The sequence below is a fragment of the Myotis yumanensis genome, unplaced genomic scaffold, assembly GCF_028538775.1.
Source record: "Myotis yumanensis isolate MYYU_CA2020_CCGP unplaced genomic scaffold, mMyoYum1.0.hap1 SCAF_16, whole genome shotgun sequence".
In the NCBI taxonomy this organism is placed as follows: Eukaryota; Metazoa; Chordata; class Mammalia; order Chiroptera; family Vespertilionidae; genus Myotis; species Myotis yumanensis.
The window spans coordinates 32,693,474-32,714,231 of NW_027223767.1; positions in this window are offsets into that span (position 1 = coordinate 32,693,474).

Here is a 20,758-nt window from a genome sequence, read left to right on the forward strand (position 1 = left end):
ATCAGAACAAACACCAAAGGGCAATGCAGTAAAACGGACTCTAATAGGGTCACGTCAGGGCAGCCTAAGAGCATGGCTTTCTGATGGTCTGGCTGGACTCAGCGATGCAGACGCTCAGTGGAATGGAAGAGCTGCCACGCCTTCTGGCAATGCTCCACGAATATCATTTATCACAACCAGGCTTTTGAGTAACAAAAATATGGGCAGCTCCAATGTGCCAAGCCCAAACACTAACACGTTTGAATGCTAACACTATTTGGCCCTGCTGCTGCATTCAGCTCTCTCATGGGCTGCTTTTCCCTAAAACTCTCCCTGCTGGGCCTCATGGTGCCCCTCTCAGGTCTCCCTGGCTGCTCTCCTTCCATCCTCCTCCTCCTTGGAGGTGCTCCCCCTATGTGCCTGACTGACTGTGCTCTCATCCACACCCTCAAGTCTTCAGCAACCTGGGTCCCTTTCAAAAGGATGCCTCTATCTGGCGCCTCGGATGGCACTTCAAACTACACCATCTTTCTCCTTCCCTTTGGCTCCTATCACCTTCATCCCAAATTCTATTCCTTCCTCCTGGAAGCCCAGGTGCCCAAACAGAAAACACTCTTTTTTTTTTTTTTTTTAATATATTTCATTGATTTTTAAAGAGAGCAAGGGAGAGGGATAGAGAGTTAGAAACATTGATGAGAGAGAAACATCAATCAGCTGCCTCCTGCTCACCCCCTACTTGGGGATGTGCCAGCAACTAAGGTACATGCCCTTGACTGGAATCGAACCTGGGACCCTTCAGTCTGAGCCAAACCAGGTAGGGCCAGAAAACACTCTTGATCTTCTTCCCTTCCTTCTTTATCTGTCCCCTAGACGGCTGGCTCGGCCTCTGAAAGCCACCCTCCCAGTCGCAGCGCTGAGTGAGTCCTGTCCTCTCTCATCCTGAACCACTGTGAGAGCTTCCTAACTGGGCTCCCTGACTCAGCGCTTACCTCGCCAGCCCATTCTAGAATTCTATTTATACAACACAATCTGATCACATCTCTCTCAAGTTTCCCAGCAGCCTGCAGGACTCAGCCCGACACCTCAGGTGGCACCAAGAACCTGGTGCCTTATCTTCTCATCACCTTCCCACCTCACTCCAAACCTGTTTCCCCAGCAGACCAAGCTCGCTCACTGCCTTTTCTCAAGTTGTTTCAGCCTCCTGCAATGCCTGAGCCTAGCTTCTCTGCTGGCCGATGTCTCTCATCCCTTAATACCCAGCTCAAATGAGACGCTAAGCACAGCTGGTGGCCCCTTCTTCCAGCATGCACCCCCACCATGGCCCTTTATCACACCGTTCCTGTGTCTGTCTCCCCACCAGACTGGGAACTTACTGAAGTCATAAGTCCAGTCTGTACCCAGCCCCTCCCCAGAGCCATGGTTTGCCCAGGACTCCTACCTAGTGTCCAGCACATTGGAGAGTCTTGATAAGTGTTAACTGAGTAAATGAATGACCACCCATGAAACCATGCTGCCCTATAACGCTGATATTTTTAAAATCTCCTTACCTTTGCCCCTGTGCAGAACATTTAAAATATCTAATTCTGGTCCTAGCCGGGTAGCTCAGATGGTTAGAGTGTCTTCCCAAAGCTGTGTGTTCGATCCCTGGTCAGGGCAGATGCAGAAGGCAACCAATGGATGCATAAATAAGTGAATCAACAAATCAATGTTTCTCTCTCTCCCTCCCCCCCCCCCCCTCTCTCTCAAGTCAATAAAAAAAAAATCAATCTAATGCTGGACATGACTGGATTCACACACCGTTTATATGCCACAAAGTTCAAAACGTCACTCTTGTGACCTCAGCTCACTCGGGCTGGCAGGGGTCTAAGACTCAGGGCTGTGGAGCCATGTCTCCCATCCGCCCCAGCATATGGGACCACTGGTGGTTTCACTGGCTGTTGTCTGATGGCAGAAACATTTCCCATTCCACCTCCCCTGGCCCTTCACACCATCTCTTAGCATCACCTGGGGCAGCTTCTGGACCCCTAGAAAAACCCTTAGACTGTCAACACAGGAACCTTCTTTCTCCTGGGGTGGTGGCCATAAATCCCTTAGGGCCATCTGAGCTACTGCATTAAATCACTGAGTTAGGAAAAAATGAGGTGTCAGGCTTGGTTCAGGCCGAGAAGAAAAGAGGTCCATGAAGCTTGCCTCGCTATTCCACATGCAAAAGAGGGCCAGGCCTGCCCTTTTCTTCCAACCCCCGGAGACTGCCACCCTCAGCATTAGTCCTTTGTTTTGTATTTGGCCATGCTCAGAGATGACACTCCTGGTGAAAACAAAACAAATACATTTTCTCCATGGTCTTGGACCCAGAGAGGGACCAGACACAGCTAACCTTGAATTATAATCTATAAAACAGGGGTGGGGAACGCCGGGCCAGCGTGGCTCAGTGGTTGAACATCGACCTATGAACCAGGAGGCCACAGTTCGATTCTGGGTCAGGGCACATGCCCAGGTTGAGAGCTCAATCCCCAGTGCAGGGTGTGCATTAACAGGAGGCAGCCGATTGATGATTCTCTCTCATCATTGATGTTTCTATCACTCTCTCCCTCTCCCTTCCTCTCTGAAATCAATAAAAATATATATATTAAAAAATAGTAATTAAAAAAAAACAGGGGTGGGGAACATCCAGCCTGAGGGCCATATAAGGCCTATAAAATCCTTGTTCTGGCCCTGCCAAGGAATTAGGGGTGAGTTAATTAAATGTTTGACCAAAGATAGCAGGCTAATTTTTAAGTTGATAATTCTGTGACCTGAGAATGATGTTATAAATATCCAAATGGCCCTTGGCAGGCAAAAGGTTTCCCACCCCTGATCTAAGACAACCGTGTAGATCTATCAAGAAAACATCTTTGAAAATAGAGCAAGAGATGTGGCCAATCTTCAGAAGTTCCTTGCCCAGGGAGCCCTCTGCAGAGCATCCTCCAAGCCCGATCAAGTCAGGTCCCCTATTCCACATGCATAGCACTTTGCACAGTTGTATTTTTTATTAAAGTCATTATTTGATTGCCATCTGTGTCTCACACACTCAAATATCAACTATTATTTACTAAATAAACAAATGTCCTTTGGACTATGGGCACTGTGTGACCCCGATTCCTCTGTAACTGCTGCTCCCCCAGGGCACAGCTGGGGCCCCAATTAGTTACAAACCATCCATCCCCGATCTGCCAATACAATTTCATTGTTCAGCTGTCAGCATGCCTTTGGCTCCCCGACTTTAATCTCCCAATTCAAATAAATCCACAACTCTAGACTCTGACATCTGTGGCTGGGCTCCCTTCCCTGCCTTTCCACAATTGGAATTTGGAAATTAAACTGAAAACTCAAGAGAAAGAAAGGGCAGAGGCACTTTCACAAGAATGCCTGTATGTCTAAAGTCCCAGCCTTCACCAGGACACAGAGGGACATAATTTGTTCTAAGGATTATTAAACTGTCACCTAGTGTTGCCATTTCTTGAAGGAAAGGAAACGGAGTCAGGAGGAAGAGAGGGACTCATGTAGAACAAATTTCTGGATTTCTCCTGTTCTGGGGACGGCAGACAGGTTTTAGTAAGAATTACAGCCTCTTTTCTCTTTCGTGCCTGGCACATCAAGGGGGGACGAGCACTGTGCCAGCACAGCCTTAAATATAATTGGAGAAACCTCCACCAAGCTGGTTGTTGACGGGTCAGTCTTCCTACTGGATTGTGAGCCATTGCTGGCCAGAGGCCAGGACTGGTTAATCATCCCTCATACCCAGCCCAAAGTCTGGCTGGCAGTCAGAGCTCAAAAAGGCCTCGGTGGAAAAGGTGGAAGTGTGGGGAGGCGGGAGGGAGGAGTCACCTGAGGCTCTGCAGCAACAAGTCAGTCAGCCTCCAGGACTCTACAATTTATTAATTTCCTATTGTGGGCCCCGGAGGGGGCACTTGGTATCCATTTTCTCAGTTAATCCTCCCAACAACCCAGGGAGGCGGGCATTATTAAGATCACCTGTTTGAAAGTACCAGAACCAACATCCGAGTCCTGGGCCCTCACCCTCCCACCCCTCATGGATTCTTCAACTTAAGACAAGCCAGAGCCGGGTCTGGATTTGTGCCTCCTAGGTTCTTGAGGCCTCTAGAGCACTAAGCAGAATATCTCCCAGAGGGAGAGTCGAAATCAAGTAATTATAATGCAAGACAAAGATGTTAAGTTCTCTTTAAAACGTTTTCAGACTCTCAGGGTTGGCTCAATGCTACGACTTTTAATTACAGAAACCTGAGAAAACATACGAGGGTAGGGAATAACCTGAACCAGAAGGTGAACCAAGAGATTAGGCACAAGAAAAGCTAGTTTTCAGTATCTTCCTGCTCATGGGCTGTCTGGCTGAGGCTGCAGTCATGTGTGGGACACTTCTTTCCTCAAATCCTGAAGGAAACAAGTTCAAAACCACATAAGCAAAACTTACCAAAAAGCCCTATTTACATTTACAAGGTACCCGTTTATACCATTAAAGCAGCAAATACTGAAAGAGAATTCATTTCTACCTTATGGTCCATTTGGTAGTGGGTCAATTTAGGGAGGAATCCTTCCAACAGACAGGGACCGAAGTGGTGAAAGAATGGATGACATACACAGGAGTCATACAAACAAAAGAAAAGAAAGGGAAGTGGGAGAGGAGGCCAAAGGTCAAAGATATTAATTAGGTGGCTGGTTTCTGCCAGGAAGAGCAACTGCCTCAGTGATTTCCAGACCTCAGACATGTGTGGGATGGCTGCATTGGAGAAACCTGGGAACTATTTCTTTCTTTTTTTTCTTTTTTAATATATTTTATTGATTTTTTTACAGAGAGGAAGGGAGAAGGATAGAGTTAGAAACATCAATGAGAGAGAAACATCGATCAGCTGCCTCCTGCACACTCCCTACTGGGGATGTGCCTACAACCCAGGTACATGCCCTTGACTGGAATCAAACCTGGGACCCCTCAGTCCGAAGGCTGACGCTGTATCCACTGAGCCAAACCGGTCAGGGCTGGGCTGGGAATTCTTAACGGCAGCCAGGATGGAGGAGCCCTAAGGAGAGTCTCACTTTTGAGGAAGCCTATTATCTATGTCAACTAGCCATTGTGCACAGGCTGCAGGCTCACGAGTGCTACTGTGAATGGAAATCACAGTTCACTTCCATGGAGTTATTTTAAACTGTGGCAATATCCCAGCAGTCTCCTTTCTACATCTCCTGTGCCTACGGAACGTTGCCCATACACTGCCTCTTATGATCACACCTCTGTGGCTTTGCACCCACAGTTTCCCCTGGAGCGTGTTTCTACATGTTTAAGTCCTCTTTATTCTTCACCACCTCGTCTTCAATATGCCTACCCTTTTCTCTGTATCTCTGTGATGACTTTAAAAGTCTACCTTGTTTTGTACTCTAGTTACTAATACATATGCCTTAATTGCTCTTAGGGGCAGAGGCCATGTTTAACTCATCCTTATCTCCCCAAGGTCTTATACCTGTTCAATGATTATCACCCAGGAAAATAAAACAAAACCCAAGGTTGAGTTTCAGCCCCAGGCCAGAGGTACTCTTCTCTCACTCAAAATAGAAATCAGGCAGGATGTGTTCCAAGTCTGCGCCCTCTTGCCCCAGGTACTCCCAACCAGAGCACCATGGGAAAACAAAACAAAATCAGTATTTCCTATAACTAAATTTCGTACCAGATCAAATTAAAGCACTTTCTTCAGTCCAACCAAACTCAGCCACTGCTGGCACCCAGAAGACCCTGTCTGAGCCTCGGGGGCACCCACGGGCCACCTGAACATCAAGCTTTCCTTCCTGGAGATGAACAAATAGAGCTCCAGACACCAGAGGGTGTCTTCACTCTGAGCTGGCAATCTAGTTTCAGATCTGGACACACCACATTCTCAAGACCTCAGGGGAGGGCTGGCGGCCCTGAAGCTCAGGAGACGGGAGAGCACACAACGTTGCTGACTCAACCAGGAAATAGGAATGTGGGTGGCACGGTAGCACCTCAATGGCAGAATGCTCCTTGGCCCAATCAGAGAGGACGTAGGCTTTGCCTAGTGTTGAGACATCCTGGGCTATTAGGGTTTTAGTCAGGAGCTGGTGTTTTTCCAGAATGTACAGGAGTAGGAAGAGCCCTGGGCCTAATAAACAAAAGGTATGGTTTCCAGTCTGTGCTTTGCCCTAATTAGCTGTGTGTCTTAAGTAAGCCCTTCTCCCCTGTTTGAGCCTCAGCGTTTATATCTCTACAACGTAATACATAAAATAGATGTTAATGCCAATCCAGTATATACCTCATTAATAAAAAGTTATTCAGTCATTAACTAGAAGGTAGAGAAAATAAAAATTACAAGTTTCACACCAGAAAAAGTTAGGATGCAGGGCCCCCTAGTTACTAAATTCAAGCCACAAATTTGGCTTTGTGCTTCCTGGCAGCCAAAGCAAAAAGAGAAACATGATCAGCTATAAATTTCCAATTGTCCAAAGAAAAAATCATAACAGTTCCTCGGAAGAGACAAAGCTTTTCGGAGAACTTGATTCTGAAAGAAGTTTCTCCAATTAACTTTTTAAAGTTGCAGCTTAAGTTATCAACAATATAAACCCTTATAAGAAATGTAGCATCATGGTATACACAGCTACTTCAGACAGTGTCCCTCCACAAAGCAAAGAGGAGGACACCTCATCGCAGCGAAAACAAGGCGGGGGGGACCAATGGCCCCAGTAAACAGCTGTCAGTTGCCCCACCTTAATCCAAGGATAAAAGAAGAACAAGTAGACAACATTTCCTTCCAAAAACTTCTATAAAAGTTACTTCTTCCATATGGGTATTTATTTACAGTTATGCATTTCTAACTTCCATTCCAGTTCTGAAAGATCCAAGTGACACTTTGTCTTCATTTACTTAAACTGATTAAAGATTTTTGTGGATGAAAAAGGGGTTCTCCGAAAAGTAACCTCACAGGGTGATCTCATCTTAAATTCCTAACAGGTCATGGAGGGTAGTCACACCTCAGACAGGTACCTTTTTTAGTAAAAGGTTTATGTTTGCCTTAAGCAAACCCTAGCCCCATTGTTCTTGAGCATCTAGGTCAACATACCTTTGAAAAACCACCCTCAAGAGAGCACATAATCTTGTTAACTGCCCTGTAATCCAATCCCAGCCTTGCTTTCTCCCACCTTCATGCAATCTTCCTTAGATTGGCTCACATAAACTCTTAGGTTGACGCATTCTTATGTTGATAATTTTGTAGTTTTTACCTCTTACTGCCCATTCTCAAATCAATGTTTTGGGAACTCCTGCCAATCAGAGAGGGAGAATCTAGCTATTAACACCAGGTGCTCAGGGGGCTGGCTCTGCATCTGGTTTCCATGCATTCTCTCATTTAATCCTCCCCTCAACCCTGTGTGATAGTAACTATTATTAGTCCCATTTTACAAATAAGGGACAGAGATTTAGAGAATTTTAGCAAATTGCCCAAGATCACAGTGATAATTATTCAGATTTTTCTGGTTCCAAAGCCCAGGCTTCTTAACCCTACTTATAATGTCTCTTAGTATTAATGAAATGTGATTACTGGTAGAAATGCTTGTGTTGTTTTATATCTTCTCCTCTTGAAAATAAAGTACTATTTCCTACTCTTGGAGACTCAACCTTGGCTCTTTCGTCATTCATTCATTCACTCCAACAACATAGATTATTTTAGCCAGTGCTACTCCATCCCAGGGGTTTAAGAAAGGCTAAAGGGCAGGGAGGAGAGGAGCTGTTCTAGATAACTGGTCAGGGCAGGGCTCTCCGAGACCCAAGGGAGAGAAGCCAATCATGCAGAAATTTGGATGAAAGGCATTCTGGAAAGAGGCACTGCCAGTAGGAAAGGCCCAATGACAAAAACAAACCACCTGCAGCTGGACCAGAGTGAAGCAGAGGTGACCAGGTGAGGGCTGGTAGGAGATACGGTGGGAGAGGTTAGGGGAGAGAGGAGGGCCTCAGAGAAAGTAGTTGGATTACGATTGAAAAGTTGTAAACAGGGGAGGAGCATAATCCAATTTACTTTTACCTCCCCCACCCCCCATCCCCAACCTCCCAAGGTTACATTCACCACTCCCAGTGACATTCAGGTAGGTTTGGTTCTTTAGGATGAAAGTCAAGTACCATCACCTTATTTTGTTAAGGATAATATCACTCTATCAACTCTAACAAAACACCTTTAGCCTGCAGGCCCTGGCTTTCCATCACTGAAGGTGCAAGTTCAAAAATACAGAGCTTAATACTCACTTGGCTAAGAGTGCAATTTTCAGAGCATCCAGTGCTTTGGTCCACAGACCCTAGGGAAGTGCCAAGATGATATAGAAAGGAAACTGATCCTGATCCTCCATTTGAATGGCACCTGAACATCTCTCCCCTCTGCTTTTCCTCGCCTAGGACATCCTATCCTATCCATTGCCAGCCTTTTGTTGCTTTCTGTTTTTCCATTGGCTCAAAACATTCTCAGTGTGGCCTGCTTGACCAAAACTGAGCATTATTAATGTCAACAATCCTACAGTTAGCAATCCCATATAAGGCATACCTTTGGCAGGAAGGACCACAGTTGAATTTAAATTTGGATAATTTAGTTCTTTTTGAAGCTAAATGGCAGCTTTAATTCAAGGAAATTTCTTTTACCAACATGTTTGGATACAGTAACTAAGAGGGAAACAGCCAACATGTGAATGCATCCGATCTGTGTATGTTTGTGCTCGAAGGTAGAGACAGAGGTCACAGCATCAGAAACTGAATGACTAACAAATCCACATGCAGACAGGAGCCTGAGCTGTCACCATAGGAAAGAGCCAGGACCAAGGAAGGCAAGGAGGTGGGGAACTGTGCCTCTTATTAACAACTGTTGACAGACAAGCCTGGGACACGACCCCCCCACCTCCAAACAAAAACAAAACCATCAGCCTGCCCTTCCCCCAGACTACAGAGCCTGGAATACCCAGATATGAAACAAAATCAACCTCTTCTGCCGGCCATTTATTCACATCCAAGACACAATGACTGTGTTGCTAACTCAAAACCATTAAAACAGTGATGATTTTAACACAATCTGTGAATAGCAGAGCTAAGTCCTCCGCACTACTCATGACCCCAACGCCAGGCATCTGAAAACATCCAGTGGCCCAAAACAGAGAACAGCAGCCCTCAAATGGGGTGGGGTGGGGATAGAAGGGAAGGGAAGGGGCGTCTATCTCTTCTCTTATGGCCAAGTTTCATGGCGGCTGAAAGCAAACAACACTATAGGCTTCTGAGACAGGCAGATGAGAGACTAAGGTTTGCATAGTCTGGGTCACATTTCTGACTCAGGCGTTGCACACTTCACACCCAAGTTAATGCCTTTCATTGTTCACTGCCTGCAATCCCCACTAGGTCAGAGTTTCTTATCAACCACCTGCATCACAATCGCATGGCCGGCTTATTAAAAATGTGCCCCGCTGAAAATAAACATCACCAGAGTGGACTGACAACTGCATTTTTTTTTTTTTTTTTTTTTTTTTTTTAATATATTTTATTGATTTTTCACAGAGAGGAAGGGAGAGAGATAGAGAGTTAGAAACATCGATGAGAGAGAAACATCGATCAGCCGCCCCCTGCACATCTCCTACTGGGGATGTGCCCGCAACCCAGGCACATGCCCCTGACCGGAATCGAACCTGGGACCCCTCAGTCCGCAGGCTGACGCTCCATCCACTGAGCCAAACCGGCCCTGGCTGACAACTGCATTTTTAAACATGACCAAGGTCATCTTTATGCACATCAAGTTTAAGGACCTCTGCCATAGAGCAATGTTTCTTAAACTGTGGGCCTTGAGCTATTTGGTCAAGAAATCAAATTAATGGGTCATGACCAGCAGTTTTGTGTGTGTGTGTTTTTTAAAAAGGAGTCAAAAATTGTAAGTAGAGCACACTGCAGGTAGTAAGGGCAACTGTTTCCTGGAACTTATCACAGCTCTGGGATGTAGTGATGTAAAATGTGGACCCCACTCAAAGTTTGAAAACAGCTCTCTTAAAAGGAAAAGGGTCTTCTTGTGCATGGCGTTTAATTTTCTATTTTCCACCGCTAACTCCAAGCGTGACTTCAGGTCAAGGACAAGATACCAAGGCAGATCCCAAAAATGCCGTTATCAAATCTTAAACTGACAAGGCAAAACCGAACTGGGGAGGGGGATGAGCCCAGGCCCCTTTCTACTCAGATCGGACACCCTTATCATGGACCTGGGGACAAGGGACAATGTCAAAGGGAAGTTGGCGCAACTCTCCTCAGGCTGGGCCTGTTCCTTGATAAGAACAAAACTTGTAGCCGCTCATATCACCGTCCAGAAGAATTAACATATTCCTCACCAGGGCAAGACTCAGCCTTAGTATGAAGGGCTAAGGCAATGAAGGAAGCGATGGACCAGCGGTTCTCAACCTGTGGGTCGCGACCCCTTTGGGGGTCAAACGACCCTTTCACAGGGGTCGCCTAAGACCATCGGAAAACACATATATAATTACATATTGTTTTTGTGATTAATCACTATGCTTTAATTATGTTCAATTTGTAACAATGAAAATACATCCTGCATATCAGATATTTACATTACGATTCATAACAGTATCAAAATTACAGTTATGAAGTAGCAACGAAAATAGTTTTATGGTTGGGGGTCACCACAACATGAGGAACTGTATTAAAGGGTCGCGACATTAAGAAGGTTGAGAACCACTGCGATGGAAAGAAGTCACATTCAGGTTCAGCCCACATCTGCAAGTCCTGTGTCGGTGATGAAGTCAAAGGAAAGCCAGGGAAGGCTGAATCCAATCCTACTGATCACAAGGTCAAGTTCTCAAAATCAAGAGCACTTAGCATCAAGCATGTGAGGTCAAGTCCCACCCAATCCAGTTCATGTTTATCTTGGGCAAGTCGCTTAACTTCTCAACCCCCACCCCCACCCCAGGTTCCTTGAACTGCTAATGTCCTGTGAGCAAGTGGGGTACAGGGTAGCAGTTCCTCTTTTTGCCCACTGCTCTAGGACAGGGAGCCCCATCGTGCATATCTTGCTGGATCTGAAGAGAAGAAAAAGGGAGGCAAGGTAAGGAAAAAGGACGAGTAGCTAGCTGTCTTGTTAGCCTTCAGACTGACGAAGCAAGGGCTCACTTAAAAGAGCCTTAAGACTCCAGAAGAGCAAATCCAACAGCAGGCCGGAAAGCAGCGCCCTCCCCCTCCAGCAGAGCCCTGAAGCAGTTTCACGTGCCATTCACAGCAGCCCGTGCAGAGCCGAGAAAAACAGAGGACACTCACTCACTTGCCTTTCGAAACAATTGTAAACTGAGAGTGCAGTCGGAGGTGGCAGTCTCCTGGGCTGGGTCCAAAAGAACAGGTGGTTCCCCCAGCCCCCAACAGGAGAAAAGCCACCACTTGGGTAAAGACACCCACAAGAGGTCAGCGGGTGAACTTGAAGCAGAGAGTTCCTGGGAGATAATCGCTGTAGAGGCCCCTACATTCTGTCGGGCAGGAGCGAACTCGCGCCCACCCCCTTGGCAAGGGCACTGGGGAGGCGCCGGGAAGCGGCCAGGCAGGAACTCGGCTGCGGTCACCTCGGCTCGGGCCGGCCGAGCGCTCCCTCCCGGGAGTTTTGAAGGCGGCCAGTCTCCCAAAGGCGGGGGCCCCGAGGACGGCGCTCCAGGACCCAGAGTCTCCAGCAGGCAGTCAGCTTCTCCCGGGACAGAAATGTCCAAAGCCCCCGCCCTGGCCCCCACGGAGCCCGAACCCACGGAACTATGCTAAGAAAGAAGCAGCGATCGGGTCTCCTGGTTCCCTCGGCCCAATCGCCACCCCAGACATGCCCAGTTCGCCGAATACGTCCCGGATCCGGACCCGAGGACCCCGCGCCACCTCGGCTCCCTCCTCGGGCCACCGCGGGCCCGCCAGTGTTTGTAAACAAACCGGTCACGTGGCCCCGGCAGCCAGCTCCCCGCCCCCTGCGCCCGTGGCCCCCACGGAGACCCCACGCCGGATTCTGACTCGGCCGTGCTGGGCAGAGAGCGCCGCGCCCCGCGAGATGGGGCCGGAGGGGCCGCGGGACCGGTGCCCAGTGCTGGGTGCCCGGCGCTCACGCTGTCAGCGCGCCCCATGCCCACGCGCGCTCGGCCTGCGCCGCGCTCCCGATTTGCTTACCCGGCTGCAAGCTGCACCGTCCGGCCCGCGCCAGGCTTGGCTCCACGGGGATGCGCCGCAGCAAAGGACCGCCCGGCCGGATCCCGGGCTCCGGGCGCTCTCTTAAAGCCACAGTCTCCGCCACTGCCGCCGCCGCCACTCTGCATCCCTCCGGGTCGGGGCTGGGGGCTGCCCTATGACGGACGCGCCCCCGCGCCTATCCCCTCAGCTCAGCACATAGCAACACGCCGCGGGTTGGCTCGGCACGGCCGCAGCCACCCACCCCGAGCCAATCAGGAAAGGACGGAACTCCGCCCCCCGCTTCCCCTACCTCCCACCCCCCACCCCTCTGCCCTGGCGGCGCTTGGGTGCGGGGAGTGTTGCGATTGACGGGTCTGGCCCCGCGAGGCTCAGGCCGCTGCACGCGGCTAACCAGGGCGACTGGCCGGAGGAACGGGGAGAGAGGGTGATGAGAATGGGAGGGCTCTCAGCGCCTGGGAGGAGATCTTTTATTTGGGCTTGAGATTTGTCCCCAGGTCAAAACTGGGATTTCCAGAACCTGGGGTAGGGAGAAGGGAGGTGTTACGGTGCTTCTGCTTAGAGGTCCGAAGATGGTAACTTTCTCCTTACACCTTAGCCATGCCTAACCCAGAGCCGACGGTAACTGAGGAGCCCTCAGATCCTGGGGCTGCTGAATAAGACAGTGCCAGCCCGGCCCAACCAGGCCCTACTCAGAAGCAAGCCGTTCTCCCTCTTCTCTGCTGGCCATTTCGGTGAGCTCCAAGTAGGAAGGAGCCTTTAGGGAAATTGGTTGGCGCTCAGCCGCCTACTGCTGCTGATTTTCCAAGACTCTTAGAGGGAGACGGGGATGGTAACCCCGGGAGAGTAGGTGGGTCAGTGACCAGAGGGGAGGAGCCCACATTCTGGGTCAGTGGGGTGGTGCTTTTCAAGGAACAGAAGGTTAAAAAATAAGCCCAGGGCAGTCAGGAAATTCGGGGAGGCACCAGGTGGGTGGAGTGGGGCAGCCTCCCAGCAGGAAAACAGGTCCGTTTGAAAAAGAATGCTGGCAGGGGTCAGGGGAAGAGAGCGGCCCAGCCTTTTCACTAGGCCACTGAGGTTCCTGCAATTCCTCAGAGACCAGAAGTGAGAATGGTACAGGGGTGGCTCCCCTGGTGGTTCAAACTTCACCCAGCTGTGTTTAAAATCTGTTTGATTCAGTTAATACACATTGCATTCAAATTGTATTCAGTTAATATAAGTTGCATGGTTGGGTGTGAATCCAGCCCTAGTGTTAGTAAAAACAACAAAGCTACCTTAAATACATCAGTATTGTACATATTTATCAGTCTCAACTATGCAGTTTCAGTAAAAGCAGGAGCACCATGTCACTATTCACAATTGACAAAATTTCAAAGTCTTAAACAGAAAAAAAGGCTTTTGAGATAAGAATCATGAAAAAGAAAGGTTTAACACTTAAACCCTAAATCTAAGAATGTGTGATGGATTCTTGGGATTATCAAAAGCTTAATTTCTATCTAGCCTTTTGGGCCACCTCTTGGGCAAATGTCTTTGTCTCTCTGGGCCTTGGTTTTCACCATATAAAAGGCAGAATGAAATAGGATGATCTCTAAAGTTCCTTCCGGCTCCAAAATTTCAAGTAGGGCCAGAAAGTCAAACCTAATACAATGTTTCCAAAATATTCTCCTAGTGAATATTTGTGTTGACAGATTACCACTCCCTAACAGTAGATATTACATTAGTGTAACACCCTAGGATATTGGTATGTTATGTAACAAGATTGGTGGCTACTGTTTCTGTTTAAATAAAAGATAATGTTAGCTAAAGAGGACAAGCCTGGTGTAGTGGTTCAGAGAGAGGTCTGAGGACCCCTACAGGCCTGATGTGGGTATGCAGGGGACTGTAGGATCAGGAGACAATTGAACTAGCCAGCCAGTCAACACAAAATATTTAAGAAGCCTGATAATGTCCCGTCCCAGTCAAAAAGGAGTCAAACATCCCGAGTTGTTAAGTGAGAGTAAAACAAAGTCTTGGGTGAAACAAAGTAGCAAAAGTGTTTTCTCTTCCTCTCTGAAAGCAAGCACCTCTAATTACCCCTCAGTACACATTTACTCAAGCCGGTTAAGTGCAGAATTTCCTGCTTGACTTGGATGATAGTACACATCTGAATAATCTACTGAGAGGAGAGGCTGAGGCTAATGGAGAGTGTGTGAGAACAGGCAGATATTTACCCTACAAGGCAAAAAAGAGATGAAGAGCCCTGGCTGGTGAGGCTCAATTGGTTGGAGTGTTGTTCCATACAGCAAAAGGTGGTGATGTTCAATTCCACATACCCAGGTTGCTGGTCCCCAGTCGGGATGCGTGTGGGAGGCAACCAATTGATGTTTATTTCTCTATCTCTTCCTGAGAGGGGCAGGGAAGGAAAGAGAGAGGGAGAGAGGGGGAAGGAGAGAGAGAGAGAGAGAAAGGGTGGGGGGAGGGAGAGAGAGACAGACTGTTCATATTTAGCTGAAGGCCTCTTTTTTTAAAACCCTTGGCAGTAACATTCTGAGAGGTACCTGGCCTCACAGGTTATCAGCCTGGCTTTGTCAGTGGCTCAGTACCCTTGTGTCCTCTGTGTGAGGCCAGGTTCATTCATTCCCAAAGTCTTTATAGCCATTCTTTTCCACCATCCTCTTTCTCCAACCTCATGTTCCCACTATTGCCACATGGACAATACTACTACAATGAGCAAGGTCACTTTTATCGGCTCATCTTATTCAACCTTTCGTAGCATTTGACATGATCACAGCTTCCTTTCCCTCACCCCAACTCCAATCCATCAGCAGGTCCTGTGAGCTCTACTTCAATATATATTTGTCTGTCTCTGTTGCTACCACCTGGTCGGAGCCACCAACATCTCTTGCCCAGAGTAAGCAACACCGAACTGACCTCCCTGCTTCCAACCCTTTCTCTACCCCGCAGCCAGATGTACTTCTTCAAAACAACCTCCTTAGGATGCCCCACGAGGCCTTCCAACCAGGCCTGCCCCTCTGTGGTCTGCCCCCATCACTCCTTTGCTCAGGCTGTTCCCAGTCAAGCTGCCTGCCCTTCTGTCCCTCAAACACACCAGGCCTAGCCCCGTTGCCGTTTTATTGGGTTTTGTTTGTTTTTTTGTTTTGCATTTGCTGTTCCCTCTACTCGGGACACTTTGCCTTCAGAAGGCTGCCTCCGTGCCACTTGGTTTTCAGGTCAAACACCTCCTCCAGAGAGCATTCCCTGATTACCCAATCGTACACGCCCCTGGCTCCCTATCATCATACCCTCTCCCAGCTTATTTTCTTCTTTCTTCGTAACACATATTGCTCTCTTAACACATATTGCTCTCGAAAGTTACCTTGTTTATATTTATTTGTTTTCAGACCCATCCTGCTCTGAAGTGTAAACTCCATGAGAGTATCAGGGACTTTGTCTGCTCCCTGTTGTATCCCCAGTGCCAAGAATCGTGTCGGCACTCAACCAGTGCCTGCTAATTGAATAAATAACGGAACAAGTGGATGAATATGCCTCCTGCCTCGCACCCTGGTGCCTGCAGCTTCTTTCACTGGGAGTGCTATTCTCTCCTTCCCCCACTTCCCTCTGTCTCTGCTTTTTCCTCTCCTGGTTCCATCTCAAAGCCTTCTGCTTGATGACTCAGTCCAAAGATCAGATCAAATGGCACTTCTGTGGAGGCGTTTCCCCTAACCTCCCTAGAAAATTTAATTTTTCTCTTCTCAGTACCCTCTATAGCACTTTATCATAGCTCTGTCACATCACTCAACACTCGGCACTCCCTATTAAGAGAGTTATCAGCTATCCTTCCTCTTTGCCAGTCCCTCCTGGGATGGAAACTTATCAGATCGTCTTTGTATTTTCAGCACCTGGCACATGGGAGGCACTCCCTCATGGTTTATATCTCCGTTGAATTCAGTAGGGATTTAAGCAGAAATGGATAGGGTCTAGCCTCGGGGTATACGGATCAAGAGATAGCAGTCTGACTTTGAAGTCTGAGAAGTTCAATCTAAAGCTGGGGGGGTATTCTATAATAAAAGGAGCAACCTATATCTTAAAATCACAGTACAATGGAAATGTCCTGGAGGCTAAAGGCTGCTGGGTTACTTTACTACCTGGGGGTGCTGTCCCCTCGGCCTCTGTGGGGAAGGGGGGTTGCTCCTGGCAGACCTCACTGGACCCCTCCTCCCACCTCCGCCCAGAAGTAAAGTCCCATGACATTATGTCACAAAGGAGGGCCTGGTGCCACCTTCTTGCAGACGGATCATGGTCACGGTGCTTTGTTTCTTTATGTACAATAAATGCTTTCTCTGATCTTTGTCCAAGTCCCTCATTTTCAGTCATGAAAGTGGCTGATTGTATGCTTTTTAGACTGTATGCGGGTAAAGGTTGGACCTCAGCTCTCCAGAAATTCCCCTAACAAAACAGCTGCTATCATTTATTGAGCATATACTGTATACAGAGCAGTCTCCATCCTATCTAGTTATAGATGATCCTCAAAGCAACCAGCAAGATAGGTATTTCCCCCCCGTTTTTAAAAGAAGCTGATCCGATGGAAGTTGAACCCTGATTTTTCTGGCTTCAAAGGCCATGTACGTATTCTTTCTTCTACAGTGTCCATCAAAGAATAAAAATGCTTCTCTCCTCTTTAAATATCCCCATCGCCTTTACAAGGAACCTCATTCAACACCAAGCCACCCCACAAAGCCAAGCTAAAGGCCCAGAAACAAGAATTGTAAGGGCTTAGCAGTCCCATCTTAAAAACAAGAACAACAAGAATATTTACTTGGTGCTTTCTGTTCTAAGAGCTGCTATAGACGCTTTCCACGTATGGCGTAATCTAACCCAATATTCACAACAACCTATGAGAGGATACCACAGATGTATACACCTTAACCACTGGTCCAAAATCTAAAAAGCTCTGAACATCAAAAACAAGTTTAACCGAGCTCATATGGAACAATTACAGGCAGTGGTATTCAATCATTACGATCAGTAGGGTAGAATATATTTGTAAGAATACTATGATGTTTATTTGCACAAGCTACTAAAATTACTCTCATTGAGTATCTTTTCCTTTCCAATCCTTCCCACGTGGGCTAGTCTCAATATTTAAACAATCGGCTACAATACCACTAGAATGTCTCTCTTCAACAACCCGATGCAATAAACCGTAGCTTCTCGTATACTCCACTTTCCAAAAAAACACACAAAAACGTTTGATGCTGAAGTATGGTAGCAATCATCTCAGGTAGAAACTATAGTTTAACTTTAACCCTGCTGTTTGGTTTCTGTACTTATTTGCTTGCTAAAATAATAGAAAAGTTATTTTGATTTTCTGAATTATATAAATCATCCCATTCGATTAAATACCCTATTGATTGTAATGTGAATATCCCATTGGTTGTGGTCATACTGGTCTTAGAAAGCACATTCTTCTGTACCTGGGAAGGACAGCACAATTATGCCAAGGTCAGAGGGCTCCAGATAACGTGTCCCTGTTGACTCAGTGGTCGCAAGACCCAAGGGCTCTAGATAATGTGTTTCTGTCAATTCAGTGATCCTGAGACCCAAAACTATAATTTAGATAACATGCTTAAGTAAAACTGCTTCTGCTTCTGTAAACTGTCTTTTTTTTTTTTTTTTTTTTTTTTTTTTTTTTAATATATATTTTATTATTGATTTTTTACAGAGAGGAAGGGAGAGAGAGAGAGAGAGTTAGAAACATCGATGAGAGAGAAACATCGATCAGCTGCCTCCTGCACATCTCCCACTGGGGATGTGCCCGCAACCCAGGTACATGCCCTTGACCGGAATCGAACCTGGGACCCTTCAGTCCGCAGGCTGACGCTCTATCCACTGAGCCAAACCGGTTTTGGCTGTAAACTGTCTTTTTGAAAACCAGGTTCCTCATTCCAAACCTTGGGATGTAATCAATACCTGTGTGATCCTTGCCTATATAAATCTGGTGTTGGGGCTGGGGCGGGCACTATGAGATCTGGGAGAGCGAAATGCCCCCTCATAGTCCCGGATTTGCAATAAATGTGACTTTAATTCGACTTCTTGAGGCGTCCTTGTGTGATTCGAGGGGTACTTTACAACAATGCAACTCATTTGATGGCAAACTTAAACTGATATGAGGTCATTCGTAGGTATTATTAATCCCACCTAGTACATTCATATGTTTCTTTTTTTTGTTTGTTTGTTTTTTTTGTTTTGTTTTTTTTAAATATATTTTATTGATTTTTTACAGAGAGGAAGGGAGAGAGAGAGAGTTAGAAACATCGATGAGAGAGAACCAAGATGGCGGCGTAGGGAGCGGACCTGTGTGTGCTGCTCTCTCACAGCATCATTGAAACTATCAACTATGAAGTAAACAACCGCCACTCAGAACCATGGGGAAGTTGGCCCAGTGGGAGATCTACAACTGGAGGAAAAGAAAGAAGCGCAGTGAGACTGAATGGGAGCTACGGAGGCACCAAAACCAGAGGTACGCAGTCACACGCCACGCGGGCTGCAAATGGATTCTCGGTTTTTTACGAACCCTTGAATCCTCTGGGCTTGCTCGGGGCGGGTCTCTGAGGCCCCAGATCCCACAGGGAGAGGCGGCCACGGCCTTGCAGTGGTCGGAGAGCGAGGGAAGCTCTGACACGCGGCTGCTCGCCGGCACTGAGGGACAAGAAGTCCTGGTGTCCCGGGGAGGCGAGGGGCGCGGAGACGCCGCCATCACTATTTCCTCCACCTGGCGACTCCCTGTGACCCCGCCCTACCCTCAGGGCTGTGCCAGAGGCACAAGAGGGAATGACTGTGCTTTTACAAACTCTCAAATCCACTGAGCTGGTTCGGGCGGGTCTCTGAGGCCCCAGGCCCCAAGGCGAGAGACGGCACGGCCTTCCAGCGGTCAGAAAGCGAGGGAGGCTCTGGCGCTCGGCTGCTCGCTGGCACTGGGGGACGCAAAGTCCTGGTGTCCTGGATAGGCAAGGGGCCGCTGAGTCTCCGCCCCGGCGACTCCCTGTGTCCCCGCCCTACGCAATTTACATTCCCATCTGGGCTGGGCCAGACTCACAAGTAGAAACGCCTTTGCTTCTGCAAACTTTCAAATCCACTGAGCTGGTTCAGGCGGGATCATGAGGCACCAGACCCTACGGGGAGAGGCAGCACGGCCTTGCAGCCATCAGAAAGCGAGGGAGACTCTGTTGCACAGCTGCTCGCCGGCACTGGGGGACACAAAGCCCTGGCAGAGATTCAAGGGGCCGCGGAGACTCAGCCAGTACTATTTGCTCCGCCATGGCGACTCCCTGAGTCTCAGCCCTAATCAATTCACATCCCCATCCAAGCTGTGCCAGGTGCACAAAAAGACCCACCTGCGCTTTTGCAGCCTATCCCAACAAATTGCAGACTTCAACTGCTCGCAGCCATGGGAGACACACTCAAGAAGCAGACCCAGGAGAACCAGGATGGCGGCATAAGGAAGAGACCTGTGCGTGCTACCTCACACAACAACATCGAAACTACCAAATATCAGACAAACACCTATCATACAGAACCATGGGAAAGTTGGCCCAGTGGAAGCTCTACAACTGGAAGGAGAGAAAGAACATTGAGACTGAGTAGGATGTGACACCACGTACAGAGCCCAACCCAACAAACTGCAGATTTCAACTCCTCGCATAGAAAGAAGCGAATTGAGACTGAGTAGGATGTGCAGAGGCACCAAGTACAGAGCCCATCCCAGCAGGCTGCAGATTTCAGCTCCTTGCATCTGGGAGGGACGCAATCGGGGGGCAGAGTCGGGTCCGGGGCCGGCCAGGGCTGGGCCTGACTCGGCCGGCATTGTGGAACTGCTGTACCAGCAAGCGCACAAACATGCCCACTGGTTCCAGTCTCTTGTGGGGCGCTGGGGGACAGCAGACAGGCAGTCTGTGCACTTGGTGGAGGGCAGGAGTGCTGGATGTTCAACCACCAGGAACGCCTGGAGATTTTGTCTGGTGGGGAGCCGCCGGCAGGGGACAGAGGGCCAAACTTCCTGTTTCCCCGGTAAGGCTGGGATGGCCCCGGTGAGGTCGGGATGGCCCCGGTGAGGTTGAAACGGTCCCGGTGTGGTAGGGACGACCCCGGTCAGGTCGAAACGGCCCCGGTGTGGTAGGGACGACCCCGGTGAGGTTGAAACAGCCCCCGTGAGGTAGGGACAACCCCAGTCAGGTCGAAACGGCCCCGGTGTGGTAGGGACGACCCCCGTGAGGTTGAAACGGCCCCCGTGAGGTAGGGACGACCCTGGTCAGGTCGAAACGGCCCCAGTGTGGTAGGGACAACCCCGGTCAGGTTGAAACAGCCCCGGTGTGGTAGGGACAACCCCGGTGAGGTTGAAACGGCCCCCGTGAGGTAGGGACGACCCTGGTCAGGTCGAAACGGCCCCGGTGTGGTAGGGACAACCCCGGTCAGGTTGAAACGGCCCCCGTGAGGTAGGGACGACCCCAGTCAGGTCGAAACGGCCCTGGTGTGGTAGGGACAACCCCAGTCAGGTCGAAACGGCCCCGG